Raw genomic sequence first — 13968 nt, forward strand, 5'->3', positions numbered from 1 at the left:
CTACAATTCGGATTTTCTCGTGGAGAAGGTGGAATTGAGAGTCAGTAGTATGATAACACGGAGGGTTGACTCAGTGCAGAAATTAAGCATAGTTCTAGATCTATTCCGACAGTACCTCTTTATTATGAAACCATGCACTTGGGATCCTGACTTAAACTGAAGTAAGTTAGTTTCGGCAGGGTTAGCGTTAATGTCGATTCTTCGGTATTTTCATCAATCTTTCTTTACTGAACTTTAGAATCTGTGTACAATCTAAATTAACAATATAGTACTCTGGTTTATACCTATTCTTGAGCTCCGTTTCCCACGTACACCCCCGTCTTCCAATCCGTTAACGACCTCTCCAAGCCCTCCTCTAAGCATCCAAGGTTTGTAATAGTCTCCATAGACTCTAAATATGTTACAAGTATCTTAGCGGTTTATACCATCTCATACCGACTTCCGATTATCCGATAGATGGCCATGGAGTCTACAACAGAGCGAGTGATATCCTATGACTTCACATACCGCAATGTTGACAATCAAAGTTATCGGTCATGCCGCACACTGTGAACAGTATCTGAACTACCAAGTATGCTCACAAGTCCACCACAGATCTATCTCTTTTAGTTCTTGAAAGTGTACTTGGTGGTTCATATATTCATAGTCATGGATTATCACTCGGTACCGTGACGGCAAGCCTATCACGCATTTTACGGATGAGACATTGCCACCCGTGACAAAGGGCGGGGCTTCAGTTGCAATATATCTATGTAGTTCTCTAATTGCGTTCTAAAGTAGGATTAAATTCATGTCTCAACTAAACGATACCATGCTTGTACTCCTTAATAGATTATGGTTATATAAGTGAATCAGAGAACATGAAAATAGATGAAATATTCCGATTACAAGTGAAATAAAGAAAGCCACAAAGTAAATAAACACATGATGAAAGAAACCTTTTGTTATTAAAGGGAAAGTGGCTTTCCGTAAAACGTGATGCGGATACTGAACTACATCTGATAAGTCATCTTTATTCATCGGACGCCCTGTTCCAGCAGAAGCGACCAAAGCCCTGACTGCCCGTGGCCTCGGAGCCCTCGGACCCGTGACCGCCTGTACCCCGGCACGCCCCCAGGCCGAGATCCGCCGCTGTCCCCTAGTCCTTGCACTAGCTCCACCAGGTCTCCTATACGACAACGGCTACTGCTCGTCAATCGCGCCCATTGATGCTAATGTTAGTAGTTCCTGCAAATTTAGGGTCTTCTGTGTTCAGAAAAGGTGTTCGTTCGAGAGAAAGTCCATGATATATTTTTCTATATGACATGGCGATTTATTTATAGTACCGAAAAACAAAGGAAACTACTTACTACACTCTGTGGCTTCTTCTCCGTAGATCATTAAAGAGAGTTCCGGAAACTGAAATAAAGTGAAATAAAGAGAGACGATGACTTTCACTAGTGAAATAAATAAACTCAAGAAAGAACAAAGAAAATATTCTAAAGAAAAATAACGGAAAATTCGTTATAGTAAGTAGGAAAATCTTTATGGCTACGTACCGACTGATGAGTCAGCGTTTATAGTCGGAAACCCTGTTCTAGCTAGCAGTTCTACGGTGATTTGATTGAACGTATAAACTACGAGCGCAGTCTATATATCCTGCATCAGACCCCCGAATATGTGGAAACTCACACCATGACAGCGAGAACAGTCATGAAGAGAGATATCTGTGTTCATGGTTGAAGACACCTGAGATTTTGGTACGTTCCGCAGATTCACCGCTTTCAGAAACCGAGTGATCCCTCATGAAAATCCGATGGTTGATATCCGCAGAGTAATATCTGATTTCGAGAGCTTACCCCGTATCAGGTACTCGAAGCTCTCTTTTCGCATTTCCCGTAGATATCGATGTCGGATTGCTGAAGCACCATATGAATCCAGGGCATGGGCATATCGGTGCAGTAATATGCTGGGCTCGGAGGTTCACAGAAATAATTAATCGTACCTTAGAACCTGGTTGGAACAATTCGCTGGGCCCATTTTCATTTGATTCTATTCTACGTTGATTATTTCTAGTATATCTGATGCTCGTGGTTATATAGGACATATTTCGCCGGGAGATTTGGCTTGGAATCTGTTTATTCGAAGTTTAGTGTCGGAAACCAAATTCCACCCCACTAGTACCATGTGCCGAGGGAGAGGTATATAAGATCGGGTTTAGTGAGAGGAACTCTGAGGTGTAAAGATCGATGAAGAAATTATGTTCTCGTTTGGGGTAATCCCGAAAGCCGTACTCCCAGCAAAGCCGAAGAATTACCTGCTCATGGATACCCGGATGCATGATTTGGATGGATAAAGCGGGCGGTGGTCACTATCCTAAATTTCCCTAGAGGAGTTACAGAGGCTCCAGACTCGTATATATAAGGACAGGGGTTCATGTTCAATTCTTTCATCACAGAACCTTGAAGACTGATAATATTTCTATCGCAGTTGAAGATCTCCGACCCCCGGGTCAATCGCCAAATGCATCCAGAGATAATATCCTCATCGAGGGTGATGCAATTCTTCATGTCTTGGATACTGTCAACGAAGCCGAAGATGAGAAAAAAATATCCATCGACTTTTTTTGCCCTACATCCCCACAGCAGTCGAATGAGGGCAGCCGAATATCGGACCTAATTCACTTCACTCTCGGAATATTTAAACCCGGCACAACATTATGGATAGGTATTTATCACTCCTGCTTCTGCATGTCCATAGTTTCCGTTCTTTGTTGATGCTAACCGGCGGCAGAATTTTGTTTGAACCTATCGCCCTGTCAATGATTTAGTCAGCACCTTTCTCTGTCATCGGTTGGTGTACGGGGGTGCCAATGATAGGCCTACCGGATAGTTGTCGGAACAGGTATCGATTACTTCAACTCCCGAAGCAGGTTTGAAAAGCTCTTTTGTTGCTCACGCGGTTCTATCTGAAGTACTCGACGATTCATGATACTGACTCGGATGGCTTGGACAAACCCCATGATATATCTTCTGAGTATCTAGGAACGGTTTCGATGCAAGGGACGGAATTGTGCTTGCGGTGACGATATTACTTGACTAATAAACGGTAGCGCTGTTTTGGGGAGATGGTTGTATTCCTTTTTCTCCTCAATGGTTTTACGGGGTTAAATATCTTAGTCTTTTTATTCGGTCTTTACTTTCTTTGGCGCCTCCAGTTTCGGATTATCTCCGGTTTCCTCTTTTTCCATATATGTGTTTCCATTTTCTCGTCAGAGGTAATGATTATTGTGACTTCTTGCACATATAACAGCAGCTTCCTTCTTCTTCTTTGGCTCTCTTTATGTCTGCCCTAGGGAACAATTTTCGAATGATAATTTACCTGTAATGGCCGGAGACCTTCGAGGGGATAATATATCCCTGTGGAGCACCCTGTTTACCCCTTTCATCGTGATGACTTGAGAAAGAATTGCCCTGAATAGGTGGTAATCTACCTCCATAAATTCATAAGGTATCATGAGATGCTGGAACAATTATTAAGAAAGTAAAGTTCTGGAGGTTCGAACCTAGACCATCTTGACTTGTTACTCGGAGTCTTATCACCTATACTATCATTTTCTTTACTGCATTGATCTTTCTTGACCTAGAAAGGTCAGCCATCAGAGCAGTTACCTCTCACTGCTGCTGATCATCCTTTATAGCAGATAGCTATCTTTTTTTGACCTGCCATCTGATAGGCATCATTCCCCAGCGGTGAGCATCTCTATTTTTGCTACCCCCGCTTGTTCTATCCCTTTTTGGATAGTCCTAAAAACTGAATAGATGAATTATCACCCTCAGGGGCTAATCAAATTTACTGGAGGATATCTCTGGAATATATCGGATAACTGTAGAACAAATCGGCATAGTCAGGTAAATAAACACAAAGTCGGAATCCAGGTCGATTTTGGACGTTTCTTGCATTAATCATCCTCCACGCACGGATCATTTACCCCTACGCACCAAAGAAATTGTACCATAGGTCTGGTCGAGCCAAACTGGGCGGGACTGTATATATATTGACCGAGCGTCCAGGTTAATATTTCACAAGTGTATGCACTCATTGGTAACAGAAGCCACAGCTCTCGGATATCGTCGTATACGTTGTTAACTTGAGTCACGTATTTTTCTCCTGTTCATCTGGAGACGTCTGGGTTAGTATACGAAGCTACGAGGTAAAGAAATTACAAAGATATCATCAATAAACATATTAAGCCTAGTGGTATACTCACATTCTGTAGGAAGATACGCCAACCTCCTTCTAGTTGCTTGGCCGGACGATTTTGGACGAATACCGGAATTGATAAAGTGCAGAGTTTACGATTTATCGATAGAGAGCTTGAGTCACGTTGGACAGTGGTGCATTGCGTAAGCAAACATGAAGAAGAGTGTCTGTAGCGGATTCAGATATATATATGTGATTATAAGAATGATTGTGATGGTTGTGATGATGAAATTGGGGACGAATGAGCGGAGGTGATCGAGCTTTATATAGTAAGAGGGCTCTATATGAGACGTCTTTTTGCGTTCTCTAGCTAGATCTACTCATGTATGTTTTCGTATTTGTACTGACGCTTATAGGTACAGATTGTTTGTTTCTATGCTTACGGGTATTTACCTTTGGGTAGTAAATGGTCTATGATTATTCGCTATTGATACGTTACTACTTTGTTACCTATTTCGGGAGCTATGCTGCATGCACACACACAATATTAATCTACGTGGAAAATGACTCTTTGAACAGTTGAAATAGGTTTTATGAAATACCAAAAAAAAAACACGCCGCGTTGAAAGAGAAACAAAAACAATAAATACACAAGAAGAGAAAGAAAATGATGTGGTGTGGCAATTCCGGAGTTGCGTTGCCTCCCAATCCCGACCCTATCAATGATCAATCTGCAACTTACCACTTCCGGCACCTGCACCTCTCCTGCCAATAAACGGATACGAGGCCAATTGAAAGACCAGAATGCTCCATCTACCGGGTAGTTTGCCTGAGTATATATAAATACACGTCGTTCGTTTTCATGCCACCTCCCTACAAATCGTTTCCCCTACTTCCGAATCACCTATATACATTGATGGAGGTAACCACTCGCACATATCGCCGATAGTCACCCTGTATATCCATTCAGCAGCAAGCCGTATAACTGCACAGCGCCTTGGAAGATATATTATGTCTCTCTTCCAAACCACAGCTGCTTAGTCCACGTCTCGGTAGTGCCTATCATGCCAGAAGGCACATACTTATCATTCCATTAACACGTACTTCAACTCTTCGTATGTAAGCTGCCGCAGGAAAACTACTCCCGCGCTTGCGTTCAGATCCTCTTTCGTCACATCCTCTTATCTACTTCCTTCTTAATCTAAATAAATACGTACACTCTCGTGGAAACATTCCCGCTAATCCATTACCTTGTTTCTTCATACTTCCCGTACTGTCTTTATCTCCGTCTTCAACAGCTTCTACCTATAGACCCCACCTCCATCACCTACTAGATAGTCTTACCCGGGACCCGCCACTACCACCCTACATAAACTTCTCAATTTGATAGGACAACAATTTCCTTTGAACTTAATTGCTATAATTTCCCCAAGCATACAACGCTCTCGTAGGTCTTTAATATCTAGATCAAACCGCCGCCGTGCTTTAAAGTCTGTTGATCATGTCCCTCTGGCAGACACATCCCGAGTCCTAGTTTCTAGGCCATTTCCGTACTGTCAACTTTGGTGATCTCAATATCTCCTCCTCTTAAAATCTATGCGCCTCCGGACATTTATAGCACCGATATCATCTCCTCCGACGTCAAAAGCACCGCTTCTCTTCGTACCCATATGGGTCTATCCCATAATTGTCCTAGATTTCCTATATTGTCACAATCCCGGAGGTTATATAAGTGGAAATATTCTCCCGCAAAGGACCTAGAATAACTACATTTTTAGCAGTCTCTTCCGTAACTCCAACAAAAAATCATGACCCTTGTCTTCCGGCACACACTACTCAAGCAAACACTATTAGTGATTTGAAAGTTATACAAGAGGATCTTTTCTAGCTTGACTTCTTTTCTATGTGTTCCCGCTCCAACTGAGCATGCACCTAGGACACCGAATAACACATGGAACCTCGGAGACGAAGGGAACACGTATATAGGTGACTATTGATACTTATTTCTTCCCCTTGGCCCGTCCCCTTTTTAACATCTTTCGTTATAATTCGGGGGTAAGCTGAGTAGGTCATAGCAGAGATCGCCAGTAGAAGAACCCCACCCCCCACTATTTTGGTTCAGTGGGTATAACAGTTTTAAAGTTAATAGTTCCCCTATGCGAGTTTATATGCCCTATTGTGCTTAATTAGCTTTCATCGCTCTCGGAGTGTGCATTAACCAGCTTACCCCCTTTTGATTCTTTGATTCGCCTTAAACTATCCGTCATAACGCGTTCAAAGCTCAATACCCTCCACCAACAGTTCTCTGACGCATCAAGCTGCGATACAATCCCCCGCAGCTGCGGAGGCAGAGGCGGAGGATTCAATCGGCGGTGCCTACAACTCTTGTCGTCACTCCCGCCGCTTACCTCCACCTTGCTGGAGTGTATCGGGTGATAGACCAGTCTGTAAGAGTTTAGGTCTATATCATGTTTAGAAAAGAAAGAATTTCTGTCCTATGCTCAGCTTTTGAGCGCCCTATAGAGCTAGTATTAGACGAATTAGGGGTGCGGTTGGTAATAACACCGGCCATGCCACCCCCCCCCCCCCCTTCAGCAACCTGAATATATGAAGATTTACTATACCTCCGGAGATCTGGTAGTAGAACTAGGAAATAGCTCTTGTATAGCATTAACTCGATCGAAGGGACAGCTGAATCTCATTCTTGAATAGTCTGCCCAGAAACAACTGCTTTCCTCTTCGAACCTTGAGTCTCCAGTTCCCTGTGGTCCGCGTTATTACCGTGGGTGCTCATATCTATGGCCACCGAATCGAACTTTCATTTGTGACATGATTTTTCGCCATCTGTTGATGTCATGCTGTGCCTGGTCTTATCCAGGAGGTCTTCGTCTTCGTATTTTTGGAACGTCTGGTGAAGAAATCATTTCCATGCCTGCACCCGAACAACGCGTTAAAAGAGAAGAGCGACCCAGCCTTTTCTTCTCTCGCAGTGGAGGCGAGAACTCTTTTCACTCATTTTTTCTACCTCATATTCTTCCCGCAAGAAGATATGTGTACGGAGGTGAGACCAGGCGGACATGAGCCCGGTCCGCTACCAGTACGTGATTATCTGTGGCGCTAGATGGCTAGGTGGGAGTACATTTAGTGGATACCATTGAAGACATCATTCTGCCACTATTATATTGACGATATTCTTTTCTGTCCCCGCAAGACGCGAGCTCATTCCCACAAGACAAGCCCGGAAGCTGCTGTTGCATAAGCCTAGCTGGCGGAGGTGTTTAGTACTGAATACCGGCAACCAACGCTCGCTTTGATGGTGAGAGCAAATCAGCTTTCTTCTACGTTCTCGGAGATAATTGTGCTTTGATCTTCTCTCTTCAGATAGGGGTGGTGGGATGTGACGGGGGCAAGCTTGCATTGCGGCCAACGTGGTGAGCCTGATGGAAGGTGGGACGAACGGAGGAGATGGCGACTGAAATCAGCAGGAATTTGAACATAAGAACAGACTGACAGAAGAAAGCTGAAATGACGAAGGAACAATAATCCAAAACCACTTGGCCTGGACTTGTGGCCTATATCTGATCGGAATCTCGATTACGGATGCCGACCGCTCAGATCCTCTTTTTGGCCCAGTTCAAATACAGCAGAGTATAATGCACCACCGAGTGAATGGGAGTAGGAAAGATCGGTGGTTAACGGTGTGCCTAGATTGATCAGGTCGGCGCCGCTCAAAGCGCTCGTAGAAGGTCCGATCCTGCATGAAAAAGCGTGAGTAGAGGCAGCGGTTGAAAGACCGATAAATTACCTCTCCTTCGTGGGCAATCTACGATCTTCCTTCATCGGGGGCTGAGTTCTCGGAGGTATTGACCACGAGCACACCCAGTTTTGGTGCCGATCGGGATCAGGACAACGGCCAGCCAGGACGGAGAAACGCAGTGTGTTCGATCGATTACTCGATGGGGGTGTTCGTATGAATCGTGTCATAGTGGACATTAGGACGAAAAGACGGAGGAGGTGTGAGCGATGTTACGAGACATGGATGGTCACTCGTTTTACCACTGCAACCATACTATTTGTGATAACAGCTACACCACACCTTTCCGAAAAACCCACATGAACACCGCCGATGAATGATCCGAGTGGGAAGACTGCTGTCTATCACATCTCTCTTACCTGTAATCACCTACCCCCCCCAACAGCCCCCGCTTACTAGGAGGACCTCCGGCTAAGTCAGCGGCGGGGGGGGGGGGGGGTACGCTCAACGAAAGCGTTTGTCACCGTTGAACGATCTAGAGACGTATTGCACTAGTACGAGAAAGAGACAAAATATAAGTATGGGGTGATATCGCCTCGAACTTTTATTTTTTCTGGATGTCCTCCACCACTGGGGCGCGCCTCTACCTCAGCTGCTACATCAACCTCACTGTTTCAACAATAAGGTTCTTCAATGCCGTCATAAAAAATCCCACGATAGACAAGTATTCGTAGTTGTGAGACCATATACTCTCACGCCCCGAGCAGACGTCTCTCCGAAGGAGAATTATCACCATCGGTCGCACTTCAAAAGAGGTGTTCTGTAGGACGGAGAATATCCACCCCCGCCGAATTCCCTCGATGCGTTCTATTGAGATGGGCGTCTTTGGCTCGGGCGCCCAAATCGGTTAGGCGCCTCCGACTGTTCTTGGCATTCAAATAGGACTGGAGACGAGAAACACACATGGGCGAGTGGCTTAACGGTTAACTCGCCCCCGGACGGACACCGTGAGGTTGTGCCTTGCCTTCGGTTACAGAAGGTCCAGGGTTCAATCCAGGGGTGGGGGTAGTAGATATGGCTGGACCATCAATGCTACCTTTTGTTCCCCCTTTTTACATGGCTAAAGACTAATATGTACTGCCCTTAATTCTGCGAACCTACTCGCCCTCTGATTGGCCAAGAGCGGAACCTAACCCTGACCTCTGCGTGGCAACGGGCTCACCCAAAATGCCACTGCGGCTTTATACTGGGGGGTATTGCGCACTATTATCAAAATAAAAAAAGACACCAAGCGGTACGTTTTGGGTGGTTATAGTATCTCTTCTTTCATGCACAAAAAAAGAACAAAAAGTACTGTGCGGTTCCGGGACGAACTGGCACTACTCCCACCCCTGGGTCGAACCCTGGCCTTCTGTGATCGAAAGCAGGGCTAAACCTCGCGGTGTTCTTTGGCGAGGGTTAACCATTAGACCACTCGCCCATGTGTGTTGGTGGCTAAAAATGATATTTGTGCGCCAAGGATGGTTGGCTACATGTAGTATACATGTATGTACATACATATATGTATAGTCTCGATCAACTCTGGCGCTCTCTTGGCTTATGATTATTATTATTATTTCTACATTAGCAGTACAAATCCCCCAGTTCTTAGCTCTCACCCGCCGATCTCCACCCAAAGCTACCTGAGTGGGCTGACGGCAAATTAAGAAAACTCTGCATTCCGCGACACCCGTCTTTTTCGTTTTTTTTTTTTTTTTGCCTTTTCACCCACCACCGGCGACACGCGTCATCACTCGCGCCAAGACCCAACACCACAACCCCCACACAAACCCACCCCACCAACGAACCCCACCAACGAACCCCACCAACCTAACCCAACCCCACCAAACGAAACCCCACCAAAACACGATCAACCACGAACATCTTCCAACGCGTCAGGTATTGACGAGGATAGTTCTTTGCTTTTGTGGCCTCTTGCTATCAAGAGCGCGCGATAGCCGAGAGACTAACCTCATTAATGCCGGGACTGCGGAGGTGGGTGGAGGGAGTGGTAGGATTTGTTTATGGTTGGATGACGGAATGTTGGAGGTGAGTTTTGTCAAGAATCTGTCCTTGCTACAGTTCCTTTCGGGGTCTAGACGAGCTTTTGTACAGGGGGAGTATATTGATGAATGAGATAGAAGACATCTCCGAGGCTGTTGTTCATGATAGCAGCCCAAGCAGATGAAGTTGGGCATGCTCACGCCAATCTTAAATTCCTAGCCCCAGAGGAGCAATGTATTCATAGATTATTCCACTGCTTGCTTCGCAGCTCAGGCGGCTCTTTTCTTACCCCCAGTGTCCAGCACAAAGCAGCGGTAAGACGACTATACTGAGAGAGATAAGAAGCGTTACTTTTAGGCTCCGGTCAAGGCTCTGAGATGAAAGGAAGAGAAAAGAGGTAGAATGTGAGCAGAACAAACCCAGAATTGGCAAATCCTCCCCGTACCCATAGTCCGCTACGTCGTACATCGTTTGCTGATACCACATGTCGCTACCGACAGCTAATACGATGAGTTCCTTGTACTTAGAATAGATGCAGTGAAATGGGATTTAAATCCAGTCTGGTGACATCAATTCATGGAGGAAGATCAGATGGATCTGCAAAACCAAAACATCCATCTCGCTGCTCGCTGCATCTAACATTTCTTCTCTTTTCTTCCTTTCCTTGTTTTTTCCTTCCTTTTTCTATTTTTCTATTTTTTCTTCTTTTTCTATTCTTCTTTTTTTTGCATGCCCACAACATGGGCAAGACGCGCCCAACCACAACACATACCCCACCTCCGAACCATCAACCCCACCATCGAGCCAACACCAACTCAACTTTCCATCCACAACCACCATCCCCCATCATCCCCGAAGCGTCAAATACTGATGAGGATAGTATTATGACAGCGGCTTGCTTTTAACAGCGAGAGCACGCGACCGTCACGATACTCACCTCGTCACTGTTGTGATCCCGGGAGTGGAGGAGGATGAGAGGCCTGGGGAGTGTGTGGAAAGTAAATCAGAAGTTTTTTGTGTAGATGAAGGGATGGATGTTAAAACCAGCGATGAAGGTCTTGTCAGACAGAGTTCATTAGTTCTAGAATGAAAGTTGGAAGGTGAGTATACTCCTATTACCTCCTTCCCTACTCTCTTTTCTTTCATTTTTCTTCTGGCCACAGGCCGGCAATTGGAGTGGAACAGTGGTCATTCTGATAAAGAGGCATCCAGGAGATGTAGGCTTGAGGCTCTGACTCAACATCATCAGCGAGAACACGAAAGAGGATGAAGCCGGCCCAAAACAAACGAAAGCAACGTCTCTGGACAACATCCACATTTTTAATCTCATCATCGGTTTTTGTGATCGTCTACCGGTAATGGACCAAGGCCTACTCCGACAGCGAGTTATCGATGATAACAATATGACTGGCGCAAGGACTTGTCGCAACGGTATTCACTCTCTCTTCCTGGGCGAGCAGTGGTGGGCGCGGGAAAAGACGAGACAAGACTTGGGAAACTCTCCTCTAGTTATTTATTCTTTCTACCGAGTCTTGAAAGTCTCAAGACAATGGTCTAGTCTCGTCAAAGTCTCGAGACCTTTATTCATGCAACCTTGTGACTGGGAAGATATCAAATCATGCTAATAAATGCCAACAGAAATCCGGACTTCATCTTTTCGGCACTGGGGCTAGAGAGTATATTCAGGTCGGGAAAAAAGTCAGAAAGGTCTCCAGATATCCAGACCCAGTCTTCTCTCGTCCGTCTTGTCATCCCACAGGCCTCGTTTTATTTCGTCAAAGCGAGTGTTTCCGGCGGTTCTTCGGTTTATCAGTCCAAATATGTTTTCCACAAACGTTTAACAAAACAGCCCAGTCCAGTTTCCTCTTCTTACTCTTTGGTCGTTTCGATTTGGGGCTTGAACTAAACCGGTATTCCATGTAGATAGAACTCCCTATATAAATAACGAACACCCTACCCTCGGTGGCACCTACGTTGAACACCTTTGGTGTAAAGTTGCTGCTGGGCCATTTCCAAGGCATGAAAAGGGCTCTGCAGTTTAAACCGGTTCTTATTTTATATGAATTCAGTTCAGTTAAGTTCAGTCCAGTTTTGTCAGAAATAAGAACCGGTTACAACAGTTGAAAACGCTGTTCCGACTGAAAGCTCTCTCGAGACGACTCATCTCGTGCTTCTCACTAATCCTCAGGAACCTCCCACCCCCGGAACAACCCGCGTCCGTTCTACTCCCCAACCCCAACAGCAGGGGCGTGTGAAGGATAACAACAGAAACAAAGCAGCTTTACCAAGGCACATGACACAGACCCGGCTTAGCAATTGGCTCACCCGCGAAGCTTGCCTATCCAGGAAGTTTCCTGAATGAACTGGATTATCCGGGAGGTCTCCTGAATAAACTGGTTTCCTCCTCCATGAGCCGGTTTCGAAAACCTCCGGTCCAGTCAGGAACTCTGAGTTAAAACCGCTCACCCAGGAAGGCTTGGCTTGCTTGACCCTACCTGCTAAAACAATTCCAGCACGCTTGTACAATCATCACCCACGAGAGGTTGATACGAATGTTAAATAAGATATATGAGAAACAACTTAGAGACTTCTTACGGGTTTGTTCTTTTGTTTTCTGTACCTTAGGTAATGAGGATATAATTTGTTTCGCAATTGAGAGTTCGGGTGCATAGTCCTACAGATGATCAACCTTTTCAGAACCAATGATTTTAATCGGCGCTCTGAGTACATCCCAACTTGGAAATACCTCCTGGGAGAGCTGGCGTTACCTTATGCTTCCTGTCTGGACTCGAGGTTTTAGAAAACGGCTCATGCAGGAAGAAACCAGTTCACACTGGAAACCTCCTGGGTAATCCAGTTCATTCAGGAAACTTTGTGGATAGGCGCGCTTCGTGAATAAGCCAGAACAAAATGTTTCCGAGAACGTACCTCGGAGCTATCTGTCGTCGGTGTGTACAAGCCGGTTCGGTTTGTGTGTATATTGGAGAGCTTCGTCTCGGACAAAAAGGGGGGGTGAACTGTAGAAGAAAAGGAACAAGAGACCCCAGCGATATCAGTAGGAGAAGCATCATTCAAAGCATTTGTTGTAGATAACAAAAAATAAAAACGTTCGCAACACTGCTTTGGTTGCTACGTCTTTTTCTACGAATTCCGGAGGTGTTGAACGCTCGCACCGCCTATAGTGTTGGACTCTATCCCACTGGACCATCCAACCCACGTTCATGATGATTGCTTTGGCGTTATTGTCTGTATCTGGGCTCAGGATCTCACTCTTTACGCTAGCTTGGTAATACTTTATCTCGATGGGGATGGTCCGGAGCCGCGATGGTCTCTGCTACAACATACTACATATGTACATGTAAGTTGACTCACTCGAGGCATCACGCATTGAAAGACTTGATTACTGTAAATGACTTGTATTCTATAGACAGAATTCCGGAACCTCGACAAAAACCCAGTGGGAAAAGAGCGAACCGACAAGCCATAAGAGTACATTTCAGGAACCCAATCCAACAAAGATGGTGATCCATAAGATATGATAATGGTATGAGGGGGGAAATAGAAAGATGTTAAAGATGTTGTGTAAGGAAAGGAGGTAAAATGAAATAATAACAAAATGTCATTACATGACGAAGAACGGGAACCTCATTAAAAAACCCAGTGGGAAAAAGGGTGTTCCCGATAAATAAGAGAAAATAGGAGAGAAAGGCAATCAACATGACATAAATGTGTATCATCACGAAGGATCAAGTCTCTATGATATGAGAGAGGGATGAGAAATGATAGGTGCAATAACGGCAAGGAAGGAAATCTTACACATAGAATACCGAACCCTAGGTAACCGAGACGGCAGGAATATTGAACAGAAAATGAGGGATATCGTATCAACCTATTCCTAGAATACAGTACAGAAGAGAGGGGTCAGAATATATAGAAGAAACACAAGAAGGGAAGAAAGGCTTACGTTTAAAGGATGTGTATATGTGAGA

Source organism: Morchella sextelata, assembly GCF_020137385.1.
Source record: "Morchella sextelata strain SCLS chromosome Unknown scls_5, whole genome shotgun sequence".
NCBI classification, from domain to species: domain Eukaryota; kingdom Fungi; phylum Ascomycota; class Pezizomycetes; order Pezizales; family Morchellaceae; genus Morchella; species Morchella sextelata.